The sequence below is a fragment of the Rattus norvegicus genome, chromosome 1 (assembly GCF_036323735.1).
Source record: "Rattus norvegicus strain BN/NHsdMcwi chromosome 1, GRCr8, whole genome shotgun sequence".
Taxonomy (NCBI): Eukaryota; Metazoa; Chordata; class Mammalia; order Rodentia; family Muridae; genus Rattus; species Rattus norvegicus.
Genome location: NC_086019.1, coordinates 13,989,540 through 14,013,429, shown reverse-complemented (window position 1 = coordinate 14,013,429; position 23,890 = coordinate 13,989,540). Strand labels below are relative to the sequence as shown.

Genomic DNA, 23,890 nt, shown 5'->3' with positions numbered 1-23,890 from the left:
GTGCTGGGATTAAAGGCATGCGCTACCACTGCTCACCTAGATAGTCATTTTTAAAAAACCTTTTTGTTAGTGATTTATGTACATTGGTGCTTTGCCTGTGTGTATGTCTGTGTGAGGGTGTCAGATCTCCTCGAACCGGAGTCACAGAGAGTTGCCAGCTGCCATGTGGGTGCTGGGCATTGATGACCTGGGTCCTCTGGAAGAGCATATAGTGCTCTTAACTACTGAGCCATCTTTCCAGCCCTCAGCTAGGTATTATTTTCGTTGTATTTTTTTCATAGTTAGAATTGAGTCATTGAGTTTTAAGATTCTCCCCCATACCAGTTTTCAAACATATTCACTCAGTTTTTCTTCTGCTTCTTAAATCGTTCCGTGCTTTATGATGAAGTCATTAATATAGTGGGTGTTCTGGGGGCACACCTTTAATCCCCGAACTTTGGAGACGGGAGCAGTTAGGGAGGTCTCATGAGTCTGAAGCCAGACTAGTCTACATAGTGAGTCCCAGGACACCCAGAGCTAGCCAGTAAGACTGTAGTGTCAAAGCAAACAAATCCAAATGCTAGCGTATTTAGATTTCATTCCAGTGTATGGGTCTGTAGGTATCTTTCACAGAAGGCTATATTTTCCATAACCATTTCATCAGAAATCTCTCTTCTCCCTATTGATTCGACTGGCGACATCGCCATTACCATCTCCTTAACATTCTGCTTTGTTCCCTTCTCCGTTTATATTTGAGTCCCACACTTTACAAACTGTGGACGTCTCCGTGTGATTTCATATCTGGTAGATGCCCTGTCCTCCAGAGTCTTGCTAGTTATTCTTGCATGTTTGCCTTTCATATGAATTTTCAGATCAACCTGACTATCTCCCACAGGGTTTATTGGATGTTTACTGGGATTGCATTTCATTTATATATTTACTAGAAGAGACAGGATTGATGTCTTTGTAACATTGAGTCATCCTTTGCCAAGAGAAAGGGGGACTCTGATTCTATGATGTCTGTTTTTCTCTTCTAGGCGTGCTTAAGAGTGTTAGCGGTATTCACCAAAGTTTGTATTTTGCTTTTAAAGCTTATTCTTAATTTTTTAAATCTTTCTGTGGGTCTTGTAAAGAGAGTGTATCCTCTAATTGGGTTGGGTCTGTATATTTGAAGGCTGCATATTTCACATGTTAATTTCTCATTTTAATTACATTAAATCAATTAATTAATTCATCAGTTTAGTTTGTGCTCATATGCTACGGCATGGTTGGGCGGGTCAGAGGACAATTTGCACAAGTCATATAGTAGGTGTTTCCCTCTACTCTATGAACACTGGGCATCACACTCAGGTGGTCTGCTTTGTGGCACGCTCCTTTGCTTACTGGGCCAGCTCACTGGTCCTCACTCAGTTATTTTATTCTCTTCATCTTGTTGCCGAATGAGTAATGTCTTCCAGGAATCCCAGTGTACGTCTAGAAATGGAGTACTTAAAGTCTTGCTTCCTAGGCTTTATGCCTTCTTGCTTGGGACTTATTTTCTGAACTTAGGCACTGACCAGTGCTTTCCTCATTGCTAATAGGATCCCAGGCTACCTTCACCTACTCTTTCCCCTTTAGGGACTTGAGGGACCAAAAGTAAGATGTACTATAGGCTTAACTAACTATAGGTGTTGACCTAGTCATGATCTTGCTGGTAGCATTATCTAAACAAAGAAGGCATAGACATGCTCCAATTGAAGCTGTCCCTTTAGCCTTCCAAACCAGATCTTCTAGTTTACTCCGAGGCATTTCCTGGGTGTTCTCAAACTGGAGCTCTAGCTGACGTTTCTTTCTCCCTTGTTGCTTTGCAATTGACTTCTGCAAACTTTTCTTCTTTTCCAGTAAGGGACCATCCCACCTTACAGTTCCTCATGGTACTGGCATCTCTTTCTCCTAGCCCCCAATTTCTGTCCTATCTGTCAAAGGTTCTGAGTGGTCTTCAGTCAGCCCTACACAAAAACTTAACTCTCAGAGGACCTTCCTTGGGGACAACACTCAAGATGCTACCATTGCCATTCAGACTTAAGTCTTGATAATTTCTCTCTCTCTCTCTCTCCCTCTCCCTCTCCCTTTCCCCCCACCTCTCTCTCTCTCTCTCTCTCTCTCTCTCTCTCTCTCTCTCTCTCTCCCTCTCTCTCTCTCTCTCTCTCTCTCTCTCCTCACTGTGTCCTCCTAGGTTGGCCTTAGTCTCCTGCTGGGATTTAAAGTGTGGACTGGTTTGAGCCTGCAAACCAGATCTCATGATTTCTCTCACCTAGAACATTGCAAAGGTTCTCCATCAGCTCTCTGCAATCATTCTACATCATGGAGGACTAATTATTCGCCCCAAGCATAGCTCTCATTAGGCTACTTTCCTGCTCAGACTCTTTGTGGTTCGACAAATTGTAGAATTAAGTTCTTATTCTTTACTGTGGCTCTCAAAGCCCATTCTGACTGAACCTCCGCTCTTCTCACATTTTTCTCTAGTAGGAATATCCTACCTGCCATTTAGATCTGATTTATAATCCTATAAATTGTTTTATAAAAATAAAACAAACAACAGCAATTAACAATATCAACACAACCATTCCACACATCTCAGATATTTTTTTCTTCTATTATGTCTCCTTTACAAAATTCTAACTGTCCTTCAAGGTCCATTCCAAACACACATTCTCTGTGAGGGTGTTTGTTTGTTTAATACCACAACTCTAGCACCTTTCTTCACTCATCGAGCAGGTATGTGGTTCACATGTCTTGGTACCTGCCTAGCTACATTTACCATGGACATATTTCAATATTTTACCTCTCTTTCTCATTCTGTGGCCTCCACCACAAGGATATAATCTTGAGAGCAAGGTTTTCTCTATCATGGCAAACAACAGACATCATCCTTAATACTGTTAATAGAACTTAGAACTTAACAATAAATTAGAACTTAGTACTTAACAGCTAATCGTTAACAGATGCAACGGGAGCTGTTGACTTGTTTGACATTGGCAGTAATATTTTTTTCCTCCTCCCCTCTCAAGTTTTTATAGAAGGATTTGCCTAATGTAAGACAGTACATTAGGGTTGTTGGGGGTTTTTTTGTTATTGTTGTTGTTGTTTTTTGTGAAACTCCATTTACTATTGAGCCTTTCCTAGTACAGTTTTTGTTGGATGAAGATCCTTAAGATTCCTTTAAAAGACCTTTGAAACTAAGTATGGAATGCACCCTATAGGGTAATGGTCATATCCTATGAGACATAGGCAGGAACTGTCAGGAATTCCTGAGGGTGGAGAGGGCCATACGACCATGTAATCAGATGATATGACATCAGTTCCATGGTGCAACTCAAAACACAGCTGTGGGGCAGGAATCTGGAACCGTCCATGAGTCTCTCTATCTCCTTTCCCCGTCTTACAGAAGACGTGACATGAGCTTCGCCTTACTCTGCACAAACAACTTTACCTTTACCAACACACAGCTTTCCCCCTCCTCCATGGACTTAGCCACATTTTATTTATTAACATCTTTTTATCAGTCAGCTGTGAACAGTGTGCTTCCTAAGTACTCTTGACTGATATCATGTATTTGCCCATCGCACTCCAGTAAGGAACATCGAAAATGTAGGATACTAATTAAAAGTGAGCTTTTGCTGTTAAAAATAATATTCATTAGCTGGGTGTGGTGATGCAGGCCTTTAATCTCACTCAGCACTTGGGAAGTAGAGGCAGGCAGGGCTCTATGAGTTTGTGGTCATATGAGTTTGGTCTGCATAAGGAGTTTCTAGGCCAGTTAGGGCTATATAGTAAGACCCTACAAACATAAATATATATCGGTTGGAGGCATCGGTTAGAGGGTTATTTGCCTGGGCTCAATGTTTTATCACTTGGGGATACACACACACACACACACACACACACACGCATAAACTTTTATGCATCAGTTTATGTCCTCTTATTTCACTGAGTGAGCCAAGTACAAAGAGTATGGTACCAGAAATGGAGCTTCTCATCAGGATACTAGGTGGTGTTTTGAACTAGCAGAATGTGGCTATGGGTGGCTGGAATAGCGTAGGGCTGTGTTTTCACAGAACCTTTCATTTGAGGAATTTTGAGTGCTTCCTAAACATTGCCTCATGAGTTCTTCCAACATCCCTAGGGGTTGAATAGGTTTATTGCTCCCATTTAACTAATGGAGTAATTGGAAAAGAGAGGGCTCGAGCTTCAATTTGATCAGCCAGTGATCTCTATGGCCATATAAAAAGACTTACAGAGTCTTGTGATTTTCCATGCTATGTTTATATTGTGTAAATAATAGCTCTTTATTCTGACTTAAAATTTGTCTTCTTTAGCATTAGACTATGAAAGAGTTATCACATAAAAGGTTTCACAGTGTTCCTCTATTATTGTGCGTGTGTGTGTGTATGTTTGTGTTTGTGTATGCACGTATGAGTGTGTGCTCATGTGTGAACATGTGTATTGTGTTTACATGCATTTGGAGACCAGAGGATTTGGGTGTAACGCTTTTCAGGCATTATTCATCCTGTCTTTTAGACAGGGTATCCCACTGTCTTAGAACTCATTGATCCGGCTAGGCAGCTGGCCTGTGAGCTCCAAGAAGCCTTCTGTCTGTGTCTTCCCTAGGTTGGGATTATAAGCACACACCACTATGTCTAACTTTTTATGCGGATTCTGGGAATTGAACTGAGGTCATCACACTTGAGTAGCAGTTTGCTGACTGAGCTCTCTCCCCAGCCCTCTGAGTCATTCTTCCTTTCCCTTTATTATGTGTATGCATATGTGAAGTGAGTGCATTTATGTGTGTTTTCATGTGTGTGAGTACACTGGTGTGGGTCGATGTGTGTGGAGGCCTGAAGTTGACGTCAGATGTCTTCTGGGATCAATTCCTCCTTGGCGAGGCCTGTGAATTGAACTCAGCGCTCACACATTCAACGAGTCTAGTTAGCCAGCTGCCCCCCTTATCTCCCCTTATCTTTGCCTCCAGCATGCAACGCCTGCCCAGCTTTTCACTCAGGTTCTGGGAATCTGATCTCTCCTCCTCCTCACACTTGCATGGCAGGCCCTTTATCAATGGAACCATCTTTCTAGCCCCCATGTCTTTCTTTAACTGCCCACCAAGCTTAAGTTATCACAGCAGTCCTACCGGCATCTGTTTTAGCCTATTTAGAGGACAGAGTTCAGTCAGTGTAACGGAGAGAGGTACAGTTACATTCCCAGATTCGAACCAGTACTAGTTGTAGGCATGACTTTCTGCCATTGAGCCCAGTCACCTCAATTTATAGAATATAGAGATCAGTTCAGTCGCCCATATTATCTAGTATCTAGTGAGGTCACCACAGGATGCCAGCCCTCTGACATGGGTACGAAATGGCAGCTGACTGACACAGGATAGTCTGCTGTGGGTGCTGAGGTTATGAGAAGATTTTAGTTATCCTCTGAAGAAAGCAGCATTAACATGACAACAGACTGCTTGTTAAAGCTTCTTTCTAGTTCTTTATCTCCGTGCTCTGCGAGGTCTTTTCTCCCTTTCATAGATAGCTCTGAGACAAGGAAAAAAAAAAGGGCGGTGATTAATAGGCCAGGTGATTAGATGTGCTGTCGGCTCTCACTGAGCATTCAGTTACAGTTTGTCTAGGAGATATTTGTTACTGTAGTTTAAGCACTAATAGAAATGTTTTTTTTTTTTAAGTCCCCGAAGTCACATAATGCCAGAAACAAAGAGGCATTCTTTATCCTCGACAAAAACAGCATCAATTATCTCTAATACAGGCAATCAGCAAGTAAGACATAAGCTGGCTCGATGACAGTTGTCAGAGCGTTGTTTCAGGGAGGTTTTTTTTTTTTTTTTTTTTTTTTTCCCCTTAGGTAGGGCGTTGCTATGTTGCCTAGGCGTCCCCATCCTTTGAGCTCTGGGGTTACTGATGTGCATCATTGACACCTGTCTAATCAGAAGATCTTGGCATCGTTGCCAATGCTGTGTGGACAGGAACATCTGTCTGTCGGATGGTAATAGATAAGTGTTGCTAGAGAAGGGTGTCATGGAGGTGTTATTCAGGGCAGGACTGGTCCAGAGCAGTGGGAAGGAGACCCACTAGAACCCCATTATCACTCCAAAAAGTTTTAGGATCTCAAGATGGCTCAGCAGGAAAAGGTACTTGACACTAAGCCCTTCAACCCAAGTTGTGTCCCCGGATCCCACAGGCGGAAGGAAAAAACCAACTTCTGCACGTTGTCTCAGGCCTCTGCATGTGCACCATGTAGAATGTAGACACACACACACACACACACATACACACACACACACACACACAGAGAGAGAGAGAGAGAGAGAGAGAGAGAGAGAGAGAGAAATTTAAAAATTCAATTTTTTTTTAAAAGAAAGTTTCAGAGTCTCTATGTTTTGGGCTTGACTTAGTATGAAACAAAGCTGAAAATAAGTAGTCCAGTCTGAGCACCTCTCTGTGCTGCTCCATAAACATGTCCTGTTCCAAGGAGAAGCCCCTGTCACAACCTCTTTCTAGGTCTGTGCTGGTGCCTTTAAAAGCCCAGAATATTTTGGATCTAGTGTTCTTGTGCCAAATCATTTTTGGCTCTCATCGAACTTGAAAAACATGCTTCGGAGAGTCTGTGTAACATTTTGGGCGGGGTGGTTTCTAGAAGGCTCAATCTTAAACACAAAGAGAAGCTGTAAGACCAGCGATTAGCGGTGACGCAACCTCAGGGCTTTACTGCGCATGCTCCTCTTGGGAATGCTAAAACCATACTGGGTTGATGAATCTAGTTGGTAAGAGAAGGTGGTTTTAGCACATGATGCACGTTTTGAAGTCTGTATCTAGAGTCAGCTCTGGGTAGAAATTATTTGGTAGTAAGTGGGACTGTGTGTGCATCTCGTTATCAGCATCTAAACCATGAAATTGTTCATTGCAATAGAATAATGACGAGTAAATAACAAATTCGTACCTGTGCACTTATCACTACATGTAAGAAAACCTTCCTAATCCCTTCATTTTAAAAGTAGCCACTACGTTTGCGTGTGCACTTACGTGTGAGTTATTTCACAAACTCACACGTGAGTGTTGCACGCTCCGTTGAAGAAATAGTTTTGTTTTTTACCCATTTGCCACCTCATAAACGGGATGTACTTTGTGCCTTTTCCTGCGATTTGCATTAGTTCGAGATTTTTTTTTTTTTTGTGAGATTCATTCATATGCATGTAGCTGATTAAATGCCACTGAAGAGAGGTTCTTCCATATATGTAGAAGAAAAGATTCAGGATCCCCGAAGATACCAAAATGCTCAAGTAACTGTGTATCAAGTGATGAGGCATTTGCTTATTACCCTAGTACATTTTTCCGCATCTTTAAGTCATCCCCGGAATAATTACACACCTAATATCATGCAAACATTATGTAGATAAGAGCTCCCTGTTTTGTTTTAGAAATAATATCAAGGGGGAGGGGAGTCTGAATGTGTTCATGATAGATGCTTCCCCCAATCCCAATATTTTTCCATCCTAAATTTGTTGATGCTGCTGGAAGTGGAACTTATAGATAAGCAGGGCTAACTTTCTTGATTGTGTAAATATAACGCAAGCTACTCAGTTTACTTCCCTTTGACTGATAACCAGGCTCTTTTTAGGCCTCTGGGGGAGGAGACACTCTTGACAAAGTCTCTTGGTGTTCACCAACAAGAATTTTCCTCCATAAAGTCTGCAAGATGGAGTTGCTAGCTAGTGCCATATGCATTTCTATGACTTTATTAGATGACACGGAATTGTTTTCACAAGCCAAGGAATCGAATGCCCACATCCGCTGGTGGTGCGCCATAGTCTTTTTGTTTCGTACCTAACTTTGGCATAGTTAGAATTTCAAAGTTTCGTTAACCCACTGGCCATGAGAAGGTGTCTGGCTTTAATGTGACCTTGCCTTTGTTAGTAAAAGCTTACGCACATGCTTAGTAGTCATTTGGCTTTGTTTTGGGGCTAGATAATTGTTTCGTTTGCTGACGCGTTGGCGTTCTCGTCTGTATTTAATTCGTGTAATTTGCTTTAGATACAAAAGCTTTCTTTGGTTAGATTCGCTTCAAGCTTCTGGTTCGTACTATTACCTTTTCAATTTCTTTCGATATTGCCTGTTACTTCTCTGCAGTTTTTCACTCAGGTAAACAGATTATTCTCTGTTTGGTTGTTAAAGAAGGAAAATTAGATCTATTACACCACTCAGACATTTCTTCAAGCATAAGAATCAGAAGTGGTACAAGGCGTTTGTGCTAATTATTTTTAAAGTCAAAATAGCAAAGATAAATTCCTCTACAAATCTACAATCTAGTAAGATAATGGCATCTAATCTTAGACAAATGCATTCCTTGATTTATTTAACTATATTCTGGCAGAGTTTCAGAGTTACAGAGAAGAACACGTCTCTCTTTCTATTCACTATCCATTTTCTAGAAAAAAGTAGTGTAGGCTTATCTCTCTTTTCTTCTAATCAGATTTGGCTTCCCTGCCACTCACTTAATACCTAATGTTTCAGAGGTCACAGTGACCTTGTACTTTCCAAATTCAATGGCTTCTCACTTATAGGTGTCAGATTAAGGAAACAAAGCTCAGAATTTTCAGATAAATTTGAATTTCAGATAAACAAACAATAACTATCGATTTTAAGTATGTCTCAATTATATAAATATATACTCCAAATATTTGTCCATCAACCCCTGTCTAAATACACTCAGTTGAGCAGAGCAATGTCCATGGCTCAATTATCCCTCCCAGCAAATCAATCGTCATGATTGTAGTGCCGGAGTGAAGCAAATATTCGGAAATTTCACAGTATTTGTGTGATGTATTTAGAGAAGAGTGCACTGTGGCTACATTTCTTTCTAATCAAACGCTTTTCTGCTCGTCTCCAGGCTGAAATTTCCTCTCCTTCTGTTAGATTCTCTCTGTGCACGGTCTTGGGGAAGACACTGCTCACCGACAGACACATTGTCCTAATGGGAAGAGTTGAGACTCTCAGACGATGGATGTGAGAGATTCTAAGTCAGGGAAGCAGAAGGCCAGACTCTGGGGAAAGAGCTTAAGGGTGGACCTGAGGATTCTTCTTCCTCTGTGACATTGTCTCATATTTCCTCTCTTATCCCTAAACCTTATGATGCAACCCCTCCTGGCCTGTGACAAGAAATGCAAATGATTAATGGATATCACATTTGGTCGAATTGTTCAGTTTGACTAGCATGACATATTAAAAAAGAGTAATCTATATAATAACAAAAGAATTTACTAATATGGTCCATCTCCAAAATTAGGTTTTGATAATCTGTTTTGTATATGAATGCCTCAAAAGAACTTAAACATTTCAAGAGACAGTCACATAGTAAGCCATATTTAAAATCCTTAATAAAGACATTTTTTGAAAGTAAGGAGCTAGGAGCTGGGGCCTTTGACCAATGGTAGCAAGTACTTCTTGGCATGCTCAGGATTTCAGGGTTTGATCCCAACGGGGGTGGGGGGGGTGGGGGGGATGTAAGGATCTAAAAATTCCTGACCTACCAAGCAACGGAATGCACCCTTACATGGTGGGTCTTTCTCTTATCTGAAAAGGTCACAGACCAGTCTCTGTGGGGAGCGAATTGGAGAAAAAAGGAATGTGGCCTTTCAGATACGCATTATCAATGGAGCCTCATTTGTCCATTTGCAAACTGATGTGTAGGGAGTTGGGGGGCTCAGGCTGGGACAGATCTCCTTCTTTGGCTGTAACAAGATCACACTGACAGAAGTCAGGCTCCACAGACTCCTCTGTGCATGTGATGCTAGCAGATAACAAGGAGACATCTGCTATAGACGAAACCAGAAAATAGGGGATTCAAAAGCACAAATGAGAGAGAGAGAGAGAGAGAGAGAGAGAGAGAGAGAGAGAGAGAGAGAGAGAGACTGTCCTGTGGTTGCTAACAGTTTCTGTTTTTTATTATTATTATTATTGTTGTTGTTGTTGTTGTTGTTGTTGTTGTTGTTGTTAGAGATGTGTAGAAATGTGTGAGTTATTTGGGGGAACATCTGCCTCACAAATCTTTATTCCTTGACTCTCAGCATTCTGGTTTTCTTGTCTTACAGGGACATGGTTTTATTGCAGTAGGAAAAGAGAGTAAAGGGACTGTCCTTAGTGGGTGAGGGTGTGTGGAATAAGCATAGAATCAAGGGAGTGGCTTACAAGGTGCTTCCCTAATATCATTTCAAAAAAAAAATAATAAGTCTGGTGCTTATAGCATTGCTAGACTATGAAACCGGATTGCTAGACCATGAATTTTTCACAATTTGGATAAAATGCACAACAAAAATATCTCAGCACTCATTGTGAAAACACACGAAGTCCGGCTTATGCTTACTACCAGAAATACTGCTTGACAAAACCATGTCCCTGCAGACGTGACATGAGCGTCCCAGAGGATACTGATGCTTCTGTGTTCACACAGGGCTGGCTCTCCCATTTTGCTTCCCGTTCTTTGTCTGATTCTATTCTGAGGCTCTTAAGCCAGAGGTGATGGGACACAGTATTGTATTCATGAAGATTTCAAAGATGTGGGGGTTTCTACCCCTTGACCTAGTTTTCCAGTCATGCATTATGTAATGCAGAAAGCCTCATGCATAGAGCAGAGCCACCAATGCATAATACGTGTTTATGTATGTGCATTTATATGCTTATATATGTTTTTGATACAAAGGTATATTTTTCCTAGGGGACAAGGGAAATGATTTGACTTTCATCAAGAATGCACTTTCATATAAGATTATAGTAAGATAACTCTCCAGATTGAAAGTTCTTTACAGAAAGTATATCAGGCTTAAAATCTATGGGGGCTAGGGATGTAGTGCTCAGTTGGTAAAATGGTTGCTTAGCATGCATATAGTACTGGGTTTTGCTCTCCAGTATCCAGGAAGACTGGGTATGGAGTGACACTTGTAATCCCAGCCCTCAGGGGGAAGAACAGGAGCATCATGTTTAGCTACACAGTGAGCTCAAAGCCAGCCTGGGCTGTGTGAGACCCATCTTAAAAAAAAAAAATAAGAACAAGAGAAAGAATAATCATAAGTTAACTTTATAAAAGATAACATGTTATGTTCTCTTATTAGCACCTTTTCTTGCTAGTCAAATAAGAAAAACATTCTTGAAGCTTAATTAGTTCTTTCTGGTCACTAAGACATGAGAGTTGGTACAACAAGCAAAACATCCAACTTGCAACTTGGAGAAGGTTATATGGTAGGATATAGTAGGTGAGCCTAACTTAATATAGTATCAACATTCATAACTGTAAAGAGTTACACAGAAGTTCAGGGTAGCCTGGGCTATAATGAGATGCTGTCTTAAAAACCAACCAACCAACCAACTAACCAACCAACCAACCAACTTACTAACCAACTAACCAACCAACCAACCAACTTACTAACCAACCAACCAACCAACTTACTAACCAACCAACCAACCAACCAACCAACTTACTAACCAACCAACCAACCAACCAACCAACCAACTTACTAACCAACTAACCAACCAACCAACCAACCAACTTACTAACCAACCAACCAACTTACTAACCAACCAACCAACCAACCAACTTACTAACCAACCAACCAACCAACCAACCAACCAACTTACTAACCAACCAACCAACCAACCAACTTACTAACCAACCAACCAACCAACTTACTAACCAACCAACCAACTAACCAACCAACCAACTTACTAACCAACCAACCAACCAACCAACTTACTAACCAACCAACCAACCAACCAACTTACTAACCAACCAACCAACCAACTTACTAACCAACCAACCAACCAACCAACCAACTTACTAACCAACCAACCAACCAACCAACCAACTTACTAACCAACCAACCAACCAACCAACCAACCAACTTACTAACCAACCAACCAACCAACTTACTAACCAACCAACCAACCAACTAACTAACCAACCAGTCAATCAGACAAACAAACAGAAAGACAGATACATGTTTTCCTAAAAAATTAAAGGCAGTACTAGGTGAATGGGCTCTACCCACTGTCTTAGTCATTTGTTCATTTCTTTATTTGGCGCATTTTTTATTAAATACTTTTTTTGTGAGCTTGACGCAGGTAAAATACTGTGTAAGTTAGAGGTAAGTTTATTTTATAGCCTATATTACAGTGAACAAGACAGAACAACAAACAGACAAATAGAAGCTGATGTCCCTGGTGCCGGCGATAAAGGGACAATAATGTGGCATGACTTTGGAGAAGGGAGCTGAAGCTAACCTCAGGAACCAGCTTTGGATCTTTGGTCTGAAAGGTAAAGGCATCCAGCTTAAGGCCTAGGGGGGTGGAGAGTGTTCCAGGAGGGGGTTGGGACTGGAGCTATGGGATGTGGTGTGAGCAGTTGGCAGAAGTTGAAGGCAAAGAGTAGGGCAGGGCCTCAGCTTCAAACACCATGGTGAGAAGACTGAATTTCTGGGATTAAAGCAAAACAAAGCAAAACTCTGAAGAGTTTGAAGCACTCAGATTATTATGTGTTAAAGAACAGAAGTGATAGGCCATTTCTTTGTCGTCAGGAAAATGAGCCAGTTCAAACCAGATTAAAATATATTAAAGGCAGGTTTATTGGAAAGCTGCTCTTGGGCGAGTTCCCTGGCCCTAGGGAGAGTGAGGGAGCACAAAATGTCTGCATTATAGAGGGAAAAGCCTCTTGGGGAAGGGCAGCCCAGCTCTTGGGTTGGAAAGTTCAGGGTTGGGGGCTTGGTATGCCAGGCAGGGACTGAGGAGAACCCGGTGGTCAGGTCTGCTTTGGTATGTAAAATATGCACCTCAGTCCCTTGTCTCTGAGTCTGAAACCAAACAAGAAGTAGAAACAGAAAGCAAGGTCTCTAGAAGACAGGGGCTTGTACCAGAGTGAGTGATAGGAGGGTATGTGGAAAGAAGAGGCAGAGATCCTAGGTCCTGGCTCCCTGGGAGTAGCAAAAGTGTGCCCGGATGTTTGACAAGAGTTCAGAGTTCCGTGAAGCTGGAGAAATGCTTAGGATGGGGGAGGGTAGCATACAGGACTGCTTGCTAGCCAGGTGATCAATAAACAGAGCAGAAGAGAAAGCTGGTAGCTGTGCTGAGACCTCCAGCACGTCTTTACCAAAGCCCTGAAAGCTTGAGGCACTGTTCCTATCAACCCCAATCTTTCACACTTCGCCTTTCTATTTGCTCCCCTCCCCACAAAGAGGAACATATCTTGTGGCCAAGAAACTAAAGACAATTTGGAAATGTTTGTAAAGTGCCTCTACTAAGAGGTAGTTTCAACACACCGTCTCCCTCGTCTGCAATGGATTGACACTCAAGCAGTTGCGTTTTCTGTCTAGTTTGTTTGAATTTCCTTCCTGGGATGGTTGTCCTAGGCAGAGCTGCTGTTCTTGTCTCATTCTCCTTCCAGGAGAGCAGGCCATATATTTACAGCAAAGTAGAAGAACTTTGAGTGGGCAATGCAACCCCCTCTCCTGTTATCAGAATGTAGCCAGCCTTAAAGACTGGGCTATCTATTAGTCGTTTGGTGTTGTAAACATGTGGGTGTGGGCTCTCTACCTGAGAGTGACTGGCCTAGTAGACTGTGGAAATGGCTGGAGGGATTTGACTTTTTGGCAATTAAAATAGAAAGAAGCTCAGTGTTTAGGCCAGGATAGTCACTAGCCTGTAAACCCATAAAGTCCAGAGCTTATGTCTTCTAAGAATGCACCAATGAAGCGAAGAGAGTGCTTTAAGAACAACTGAACACAAACTCAGAAATGAACTCAATTTCTTAGAGTGCTTTACGCTGAAGTCGTTATATACTCTTTTCTCTAAATCCTTCAGGCCAATGGTAGTGGCACACACCTTTAACCTCACTGCTTGAGTTCGAGACCACCCCGGCTACATAGTGAGTTCCAGGACAGCCATAGCTGTCTCATAGAGAAAACTTTCTCAAAAAGAACAAGACAAAAACCAACCAACTAACCAACCAACCAACCAACCAACCAACCAACCAACCAACCAACCAACCAACCAACCAAAATCCTTCAGTAGATCTGGTTGTAATTGTGTGGATCCCTCTCTTACAGATGATCCCTTAGAAATTAATTGATCATAGTTAGGGGGGGATCATAGCTTTAGAAAGTCAAATACCTAGGACAACTTGAGCCTGTGTTAAAATTTAAGTATAGGATGAGAAAATTCTAACAGCCTTTAGATCATACATGTCCTGCATTCATAACTCTAGAAAAAGATCATACATATTTACCATGACTTATTTATGAAGAATGGGCCCTCCTCCTCTTCTTCCTCCTCCTCCTTGAGATAGGGTTTCTCTTATTATATAGTCCTGGCTATCCTGAAACTCAACCTGTAGGCCAGGCACTGCCTCATAAGTGCTGGGATTAAATGTATGGGTCACCACTGCCTGGCTAAATTCATTTTTTTGCTTTGTTTTATTTTGTGGAAATTCTTAAGTAGATGATTTTATAATTATGTACAGGAATACCAAGTGGTGAGAAAAGATTTCATAGAACTCAGTGACATGAAAAATGGTTCAGGGTATAGAATGTATTGAAATGTTATATATGAATTTATATAAATATATAAAAGTTGTATACACTGATTAATTTTGGTAGAAAATGATATGTTGGTACTTAAAAAAGAAGACCCAGGCAGATAATGAAGGACTACATGTGTGTGGTGAGAGACTAGAGGGCTTAGTCTCTGCTCTTCTAGAGTATTCCAAATGGCCTTCAATGAAAATAATGATTTTGCAATAAAGAAGTATTCAATGAGGACATCAATATCAACCTTAATATGCTTCATTGATATATGTTAATTCTGTAATTGTTAAGGAAATATTAAATATGGTGTAATATTAATTTTATAGATCTGTGGTGAGAATTACATTAGAGTGATTTATAGAAAATTCTTAATGTGGTTTCTGGCATTTAATTATGTTTTCAACTATTTTTACCCAATTTAACCTTATCTAGGCTTAGCCCCTAAATGACATTTTTTTTAACCTTAAAACAAACAAAACGAACCAATGCAAAAACTTTATTCTGCAAAGGGTGAAGATTTGTCACTCCTTAGGATATTCAAAAGAATACTCTGCTGGCTGGAAGGCAGTTTTGAAAAGGATGAGCATGGAATGCCTCAGGCCTTGGGAGGAACACTGCAGTGGGCCTGTAAATTTGAGGTGATTATTGTGCAGTATTTGTTCGGACCTACATGATCTGGTTCGTTGTTTAAAAACCTGTCGTTACTGTAGATCCATATTAGGAACATAGATAGATGGCATACTATCTAACTCAAAGAGAGAAATTGTCTGTCATGATAAATGGCCCGCCTCTTCCGACAGACAAAGAGGTGTCTTGTCAGACTCTCTGTGAGGTAAAGCACAAGCCCTGGAGCCTTCTCCTGGTTGTCCTCTCAAGAGAGGCTTGAGATACGGTGGTGCAAAAGCACATCCCATCTTGTTACCCGTATCTCACATCCTGGGCTGTTTGTTATCTTCGGCCAAGGTCCTTATCCCTCAGCACATGCAGACACACACACACACACACACACACACACACACACACACACTTCTGCAAACCCCTGTACTCCATACCCGCATTCCTTTTTCCTTTGTCTAAGTTAAGACTGCCTCTTTCCCCACTCCCCTGTAATCTCTAGTTTGGCATATGCCATGGGTTATCCCCAGTGTGTTTTTTGGTTTTTCTTTTTTTAATCTTGCTCTTGCAGTTCGCTGAGAGACCCCTGTCCTTTCATCTCAGAGCCTTCCTTTCTTCATCTTAGACTTTCACTATTGACGGGAACATAATGCTTCCTTTAGAAGTTTGTTGTGGGCAATGGAAGGAGAGCTCCTGGGCATATGCCAGACTCTTGATAATGGAAGCTATTATTATGATTAATTATATTATTTATTCACTTTTGTATCCACGGGGCCCGGCACGGTGCCTGATGTATGACGAGTGTAAAATAAATTTCTAGCGAATTAATGAATGATCTCAGGCACCTTGAGAATGTGGCTTTGAAGTAAAAGAAGACGCTGTCTTATAATGCTTATAATAGGCGATTGGGGGTTAAAAAGACACTTCCTCCAAAACACCTGTTTGTGCCCATCTTGGGTCACTGTCATCACTTGGGTTAAGCCACTGTTGCATATAGAAACACTGTCATTCCCAAGTAGCTATGGCTTAATGGGCCCAAGAGAAGTTTCCTTCTGACTCTCAACTGTTTAATCTACTTAGCGCACTTCTTTAGCCTTGGTCACACTGGTGGTCTGTCCTAATCCACCAAGCATTTCACCAAGCAATTCGTGACGAAATACAAATGACTGCTAGCCCCAGAGTCCGTGTGATCTCTTCCCTCTACCTCTTACTGTTCGCAAAACCTGCTAGCTGATTTGCGTGCCACCTCCTATCTTTCCCCCTACTTCCTTTTAGAAAGATGTTTGTGAATTATTTTAAGCCAGTTGAATCACTCTGAGAGTTAACGTGCTATTTTTTAAGTTTTTGAGGAACAGTTGAGAAGGATGTAGGGATCTGAAGCAGTTTCACAATAATATCCCACAGAAACTTCACCCTACCGAGTCTGTGGTAGAAATTCCCACCTGAAAACTTGAGAGTGAATGGCTCACTTAACTCCCAGATACCACATTCTAAACTGTTCAGCTGGAAGAGTGCTTGCTAACGCCATGGTGGATGAGGCAGACGAGGTCACAGGCAGCTGCCTGCTGCACGAGAGAGATTTCTTCTTTGTTCAAGGCAGAGCTTGGCTCCTTTACCTCAACGCCACTCTTCCCGCCCTTGTCTCTTCATGGCTCCCCCTAGCATCCAGTCCTATGATGCCTATGATGGCGCTAGCATCCCAGGTGGATATAGCATAGCTCCCTAGGTGGGGCACTGAGTGAGACCACTCTTGACTCATAATCTGACTTGTTTTGATAAACTTTTTCTGAGACCTTAGCTTACCAACCGACCTGCAGTTCCTTCTCAGATCTCCATTTAAGTTCCATGAAGTAAGACCCAGACATGTTTATCTCATCCTAGTTTCTGTAGACCTCGATACTGATGCAATCTCAGCAGCGCCCCTAACTTTCCCTGATCCCTCCTTATTGCTCATATTTCTACAGAAATCTGTACCTTCTTGCTCAACCATACTGTTTCATTTCGCCACCCTATGCGTCTCTGACACAGCGGTATATGCCTTTGTCTTCAATAACACTTAGTACTTGGTTAGAATGGAAGGACCACGTGTATGTAACTCAGACTCAGTCAATAGTTTTTGTTGTCAATGATGAAGTACTTTGGCAGAGTCACAGGCTATACCTTCTATAATCCAGATCCTGTAGGTCGTAGAAAAGCATTAGTGAGGTGTTAAACAGTTGATAAAATCTAGACTCGTGTCTTATTAACAAACTGAAAAGTTGGATATGGTATTTACACACTTTCTCCATACATAGCCAAGCAGATACTTATGGGTTAGTAGTGGAAAGCAGCCATGGACTTTTCTTCTGGGTTCTGGATAAAGAAAAATAATCAATAATAATATCAATAAAATAATATCAAAAATAATATCAAGGGAATCTACCCTCTCACATATAACATACATAGCCATTGTGTGCAATGAGAGTGTGTGTTCTGCTTCTTCTCTGGGAATCCTTTTGCTATATAGAATACTGAAATAAATTTAATACTAGGTTTTGGAGATGTTGCAATAACCCTAATGTCACAAGGAAAAAGGCTGGTTGTCCATTCATTGTGATAGTTTTTGGTAACGATTGATGGCACAATCAATTTACAGGTTTATATTTTGTCAGACTTGATAATTTACGAAGAACCTTAAACCAAAATCTAGAAGAAAGCTGAAAAGTTTTTGTGCGTATTTGTTTTCATTTGTTGGGAAGTAGATCTTTGGAGTGTGTACTTATGTAAGATTAGCTGACTGAGGCAATGCAAATCCAGACCATCAGCCTCCTAGGGTCAAGCCCTGTCTGTGCTCCAGCTTTGAGTTCTTGGGCTGGGCTGGGGACATACCATTCTGAAGTTTTGCTTATTTGTATAGACATCTTCATGGCATTTCACTGGTGCCTTTACATTTAGAGGCAAGTATATGTGGGCAGAGTCAACATGTTCTATGTATATAGGACACACGAATAAGACAGTGAGTCACTGGAATGTAAGCTTTTGTTCCAGATCATTCTGAACCATTGCTAATTTGGCCATTAGGCCTTAGCGGTCAAAACAAACAAACAAACAAACAAACTAAATGGGATCCTAGGAAATAATTGATAAAGGAAGAAGGGGTGCAGATTGAAGAAGGTTGGAGGGAGAGAAAATATTCCCCTTCCTGTGCCTCAGTGGGTCATGTGATCTAGCGGCTGAGCTCTGAGCTTCCTGTCAGAGAAGCTATTACTCTTGCTTGCTTCTCTCTAGCAGGTTCTGAGATACCATCTCTCACTAGGGAATGGTTATCAACAGCTCTTCCTGACAGTGAAATTTAAGAGGAGAAAAGAAAAGGAGGAAGACTATGGGTTCCCCTTTCTTGATCTGATTTGCTCCTTCTTGTTGTGTTGGGTGGCGCTGTACTGCTCTCCTGAGCACCAGTGGACTGAAGAAGGATGTGAGAGAAAAACGTGCCAAAAGGGAAAACAGAGAAAAGCTAAGAAATGAGATGGTTGGGTTGGGGATTTAGCTCAGTGGTAGGGCGCTTGCCTAGGAAGTGCAAGGCCCTGGGTTCGGGCCCCAGCTCCGAAAAAAGAACCAAAAAAAAAAAAAAAAAAGAAATGAGATGGTTGACAACCTTATAGATCAACACACACACACACACACACACACACACACACACATCATCATCATCATCATCATCATCATCATCATCATCATCATCATCATCATCTCAGACCCTTTACTTCTCTTCTCCTTTGAGAGAGAACCCTGGTAGGTCCTTGCCATATTCCTCAGGCATACTGTGTTTCACTGAACTTCTCTTTGAACCTCTATAAAATGCTGAAGGGACATGAAGGGACGGTGGCTCTTATTCCCCGCCCATCAGAATCATCAGAGATTTCATTTTTTCCTTTTGCTTGAGTTTTTCAGGTCAGTTTCTTGATCCGAAGCATAGATCTTCCCCTCTCCCTGGGCCTTGAAGATTACGTCTCCTTTCAAGACTATAGGACATCTTAATTTGTAACAAAATTGCATGAGTGAATTGTGGTAAGGTTTTTGGCAGAGTCTAGGAAATAATGGTTTCATTGTAATAATGAATCATTGCAACGCAGCCTCCTTAACACAGTTAACTCAAGACAGCCCTTCTTGTTGATTAAGTGATTTCCTCCACAAAGTTCTCTGCCTTATGTGGGTTCCAGGACAGGGACAGGGCACCGTGAGCACAGACAGTGGCTTAACAAATCATCTTCTTTGCTCTGCAGCATAGAAGAAACAAACATGCTTTCTCACAGTCTTCCCATGGAGATCAGCTTGAGTTTTTAGAGCATTAATAGATGGAAGAAGGCATATGGAAGTCGACGCACCAAAAAAGGAAAATGTGGAAAAGTTGAGAAACTTCACCTCCCCTGAGTGAGGGATGAGGGCTACAGACTCTGTTACAGTGTGGTGAGCACTATGGTCTGGTGTTTTGCCTACACTGTTCTCTAAGATCATCTTGCTGTAAATAGACATGCAGTGGTAGGGCGCCCCATAGAACAGCCATGCTGGCTTGGAGACACGCTGACAGTGCAAGAGTTTAGTGGAATTGAGTGACACAGCTTTGTTTTTGCCGTGTCATGAGCTAATGTACAGTATTGTCCCTCAGTCACATCGATGAGAAAAAAATGACATTTTCACACTGTGTTGCTTTTCAGCATAGGTGGACTTGATAATACTTAAACTGCTGTGAACTTTGACTAGGACTTTAACTAAGAACTTAAAGTCTAGAAGACAACTGGAGGCACAACATGAATAGCTACTTCTACTTTGAGTTTTCTAAACAAGGAAAATTAAATTTTACCTTTGCAACACTGTGCTGTGATGCTGCCTGCTCCATTCTGTTGCAAGTTAGTATTTGATGAGCAGAGAAAAGGAGGTATGAGGGAGCTTCCACTGGAGAGGAAATAATTTTATGGTTGGCGTCGCCACAACATGAGCTGTATTAAAGGGTTTTAGCATTTGGAAGGTTGATGAGAACCATTGGGTTAGAGGAAATAGAGCTGAACAGGGAAGAGAGATGGAAATTTTCCTAAGTATCTTTTTCTTTTAGGGTGTGGCCAACCAGTTTCAAAGTATAGCAGTCCCCCTTCTCCTATGGTTTCACATTCTGTAGACTTAGTTCTTTGTGGTCAGCAACCATCCGAAAATACTAAGTAGAAAATTCCTGAAATAAACAATTTGAAAATCTTAAATACATGCCTTTCTGAGTAACAGGATGACATTTTGAACTGTCTCTCTCTGGAGTCCAGGATATGAGTCATCGTTTGTCAACGGTATCCATGCTCTATATGCTACCTGCCCATGAGTCACTTAGTAGCCATCTAGACAGTCAGATGACTATCACACTATCTCAGTACTTCTGCTTAAGTAACTCCTGTTGTAGCTCAATGCTATGTGAAATCCCTCCGTCATTCATTGTGAAAGCATTTTGTGAAGAAGGAGAAGGGTGAATCCAGAGCAGTAAGATATTTGAGACAAAGGAACATCGTACATAAGTTTCATCATGGTATATTGTTTGGAATTGCTCTATTTTGATATTGTTATTAATCTATTACTGTGGCTCATTAATAAATTAAACATTTGATATATGTCTGTCCATCTGTATAGAAATACACAACACTCATACACACAGGATGTGGTATATTTTCAGTTTCCAGTACTCATAGTCTCAGAACATGTACCTTTTATGTAAGGGGCTTTATTGGGTTTAACATGGTAATATATTTCTCGTTTCTTATAAAAACAATATGAACTGGTTATGGTAGGGTCCACTTGTAAACTCAGGTGGACTCTTAAAAGACTGAGGCGGGAACATCGTAAGTTCAAGACCAGCCTAAGTGATTTAGTAGGACTCTATCTCAAGATAGAAGTTGAAAGATACCTAGAGATATGATCTCATGGGAGAGCACTTACCTATGCATGTAAGAAACCCCGAGTTCAATCAGTAGTACCCTCTCAGTCACATAAATGGTGGAACTTGATTCTTTCTTTCAAGCATGGACACCCAAGGTTCATACAGGACAGCTTTTCCACTGAGCAGCATCCACAGAGCTGAGTAAACTCTTCACTCTGTTCCCCATGATAAAGGTGCACATGCAAAGTAGGGTGGATTTTACGGGCTATTGTAGAAAGTTCCAATTCATTTTTGTTTACTGGGATAGACATCGATGTGGTTTACAATTCCACAAACTCCCTTTCACCCCTTTCCATAGACAACTGCCTCTCCTTCCCAATGACAATCATCTTTATAATTTTATTTTGTTGTTCCACGGACGGTACATTAAGAGGCTTCTAAAATTAGCTTCTATCTCACAACAGGTCGTGAAGATCAACCTTTTTGCACCAGGGAATATCATTGGCCTCTCTTTAGCAAGGAGAAAGAAGCTGATCTCGGGTTGATGTAACTGTGCATCACAAGGACTTAGAAAAGCAGGAAGAGACAACTTTGCTTTTCTAGGTTAGGAAACATCTTTATTTGCCCCATTAAATAGGCCACGACTGGTGGAGCTAATGTCCTCAAAAGAGACCAGAGTTCCTATCCCATTTTGTCCACTGTGCATAGACATGCACCAACCCACAGGTCTTCTCTGGAAACAACTGGAGGTTGAGTGTGGGTGCAATTTTTTTTTCCTACTTAGAAATCCTTTTGCAAAGGGACAAAGGATTTTAACATTCTACTAGCAATATAGGTAGTTTCAACAGGCATTTAGCATATGAATACAGAGATATACCTATACACTTGGGTCCATAAGCTTTTATGACCTCTTCACATCCTCTTGTCTAAATTTAGGACTAATCTAATGGTCACCACAATTCACAAATGCATGCGCTCAAGAGGAAAGGCTGGATTTGTTTTTTCTACTCAACCACAATGAAACATAATGAGAAAGAGGGTGACTCAAGATGAACTTGCTGGAAGAGTCTGGTAACTGCTCCTCTTTCTTGGTAATTTATATCTAAAATGTATTGACAGTCTTGTCCCCACTCCTAAATGTATTCCATTTCATTACTGAGTGCCTCTGGCTGCCCAAAGAAGGCAGCATCTGAGGCTGTGATGTTTCAGTTCCTGGTTGTCTTGTTCTTGTATATGGCTATTTGTGTATATCATAGTGGAACTCTAGATTCCAGCATCCTTTTTTTTTTTTAACATAGCCCTGGCTGTCCTAGAACTTGGTGTGTATACCAGACTGCCCTTGAACTCACAGTGACCCATCTGCCTCTGCCTGAGTGCTGAGATTAGAAGTGGATGCCATCATACATGGTCCCTAGTGTCTATTCTAAAAACACTTTTATAATAGTATCTGAAGCTTTAGAGAGGAGGCCATGCTTCTCTTTATGCCACCATGTCTTACTGGATTACGGGAATAGGTATGTACCATTTACATGTACTTTATTTAACCTTAGTCCATGTGGATAGTTTTGTAAATAACCCATGGGATGAAAACCCTTGTAAAGCACATTCTCTCTGAGCTTGGACTGATTTCGCATCACAGGGAATGAAGTGTTGTGCTCTCTATCCATGATTCTACAACTCTAAGACAACTGAAAACCAAGGCCCATAAATTTCAATGCATATAGGAGGGACTCTGCCCCTTGTTGAATTAAAAGCATAGAGACATGTCTGTTGCTACTAGTTTTTCTTTGTGATCCAGTAAGTAGGCCTTTTTGAATTGCTTTGCAACTTTGTCAGAATGTCTTGAAATACACTGTTACCTATTTTCCCAGCCATGTAATAGACAAGAATAAAATATTGTTGTTTGTGATATTAAAAGAAAAATTACTTGCAGCATCTCAACTACTTTCATTTCTTCCTCTCTTGGGAAATGTAGCCGTAAGTAACAACTGTCATAGAGAGATGGTTATGTTTGTTATCTAGGCTGCATCATACTGGACACACACATCTGGATGCCTCCATGTGGTTGAGTAGCAAAAAGGAGGCAAAAATAGGTCCAGCAGTGGGACTAGAATTTTGACTTTAGTGTAAAATCAATTTTGCTGTCCGTGGGATGAAGCATTCTGAGGCATGTTTGGGCAGGATGCTCATATTTACTGTGAGAGATTGAACGTTTGTGCTCAACTCTCCACTCCACTCTTAATAATTCCCATGTTGATTCCCTGTCTACAGTGCTCTGAGGGTCTCAGACTCAGATGTGGTTCCAAGGACGAGTCTATCTATGTCGTTTGGAGAAGAAGCTGAAAGAACTCTTATTCTCCCAGTCTCAAAAGGACCCTGCAGGAAGGCAGAGCCACTTAGAAGCCAGGAAAAGGACTCTACTGGGAAACTGAACTAGCAGACACCTTGATCTTGGGCTTGCTAGCCTCACAACTGTGAAAAATACAAACCTGTTGTTTAACCTACTGGGTTTATGGTATTTTGTTATGGCAGCCTGGTTCACTTAATACTTCAATACTGCTCAGCCACTGAGATTATAGTTTATCACATCAGCGTGTTACTTCGTGTGGCTGTTTGCTCTGATTGGGGAATGTCTCCATTGTGATCTAGACAGCCAATCAAAGCCAAAGCTCTTGTTCAGTGGAGGCCGTTTATCATCCACCATTTCTAAGTTCATAAGTGACACAAAGATCCTTAGAAGATTTCATTCTCCATATTACATTTCCATGATAATTATTCAAGGTATTGAATTG

General features: G+C 41.2%; 1 long non-coding RNA gene across 1 annotated transcript in view; it reads left to right on the top strand.

Annotated features, from left to right (window-relative positions):
• LOC102546831 (uncharacterized) overlaps positions 1–23,602 on the top strand; it is a 118,327-nt gene extending 94,725 nt beyond the window's left edge. The window contains exons 6-8 of the long non-coding RNA XR_001835532.3: positions 21,563–21,701; positions 22,035–22,169; positions 23,370–23,602. This is a non-coding gene — a long non-coding RNA (uncharacterized LOC102546831). The remainder of the gene's footprint in view (positions 1–21,562; positions 21,702–22,034; positions 22,170–23,369) is intronic.
• Positions 23,603–23,890: the final 288 nt, after the last annotated feature.